Source organism: Clupea harengus, chromosome 21, assembly GCF_900700415.2.
Source record: "Clupea harengus chromosome 21, Ch_v2.0.2, whole genome shotgun sequence".
NCBI lineage: Eukaryota > Metazoa > Chordata > Actinopteri > Clupeiformes > Clupeidae > Clupea > Clupea harengus.
In genome coordinates this window covers 25,847,905-25,849,738 of record NC_045172.1, presented here as the reverse complement: position 1 = coordinate 25,849,738, position 1,834 = coordinate 25,847,905, and positions in this window count along the sequence as shown.

Here is a 1,834-nt window from a genome sequence, read left to right as displayed (position 1 = left end):
GATGAGATAATTAGCCATTAAAAACACAGTTCAGATGTGCGTTACGGTCACATTCAACAGATGAGATAAAATGAGCCATTAAAAACACTGTTCAGAAGTGCGTTCCGGTTCAATCAAACAGATGACATAATGTCACACTTCAGCAATCTCGTCAAATTAGTACAAAAAAATCAGTGTCAGATTTGATCTACACTTTAGGATCAAAAAGTGCTCCGTCCATGGGTCCATCTGGCCCTTTAAATCGCTCGGGTACAGGGATGTTGTAAAGACCCATGTGTATTAAAAAGACAAAGCTGCTGTCAATGATGTGCTGTTAGAAGTTATGGTCCTTGTCGCATCCTATTAGACCAAACCAGCGATACAAATAAACCAAAATATGCTTGAGCGCAATTTCTGCGCAGGAAATAGCAAAAATGCCAAAATAACTCATTAATGTATGTATTTTGGTTCCTCTGTCCTCTCCGAGAGGACTCCCGAACTAACCCACGGTTCAGTGTTCCGTGGTGCCTCCCTCGACCTGACTGAAGCGAACGCTCCAATTTTCGTAAAAAAAATGTGCAGCAGTTGTGGACTCTTCCAACAATGTTTGCCTCGTTCCGGGGGGTGGGTACGTAGTTGAGCAGTGTTGGAAGGGCCGTCTGCATGCATGTAAACAAAGCAGACTACTGGAGTGGATTAAGTTTTTTGCAGTCGGCATATTTTATACTTTTTGTTCAGTCCCGGACACTTTCTGTCTATTATCAGCCTCATCTACATCTATCAGGAAAATAGTTTGTTGCCTGGCCTATGGCGTGCTGAAAGTGTCGAATTATGCACTCGGGCCTTGGACTAGAGTAAAGTTCTTAGCGGACTCTACAACTTCTGAATCCTCGCTGACGGCGCCTGTCACACGGCACTGGGCCCTCGCGGCCTTGCCTTGTGGATGAGGAAGTGAAGTGATACAACCCACCCAGGTGACACAATTTCACTACATTTACTTTTTTACTGCTGGTTCAGTTAGTGGAGACATGCAATTATGTATTTCCATGCTGCGGCGTGTGTTTTTCAGTTAGTTCGCGTATGCTAATGTTAGCTAGCTAAATAAGCTCGAAGCCTGGATTCTTCCGTCATGATAACCAATGATATTTGCTAGCCAGCTAGCCATTCGTGTATAGCTAAATGTCAACTTAATTAGGCTAATGGTAACTATAATGATACCTACGTGAATAGTTATCAGGGGCCAAAATCTATTCAGACAACATAAGATTCTATATATATTCACAGGGTTTTTTGGATATATTCCTACCTACCTATAATCTCGTTGGTACCTTGAATTAAAGCGGATGGATGAGTTTTAATTAGGTATGATAGGATGGGTAGCTAGCTAGCTGAGGTACCTAGCTAGCTTTACCTCGGTATCGCTAGCAAGTTAATATAAGACGGCACAGACTTTTGGGCAGTCACTAAACAGTAGCCTCGTTGTTGTGGAAATGTGGTTGGTTGTTTCACTTCTTTATCATGAGTGTATTCATCAGTTTATACACTGACTAATGGTTGTCGGTTTCTGGCCAATTTATGAAGTTAGGTTAGCTAGCAGGCATTTCAGCTAATTGCACAGGTATCGTTATCATGCTACAGTGACGTTAGCTAGCTCCCTAGCTTTTCTCGCTAGCTCGCTCGCTAACTACAAGGTGCTGTGTCCTAATTGTTCCTGTAGGCAGCTACGTATTAAGACAAAATTGGCATACATTTCAATGAAATTACATTATATAGAGAGCTTGTCAAAAAGCAATAGCTGTCCACTACTTTTTTTCATGTGGGGTAACGTTAATTGCGTTCTTGGGTTGACAGTTAG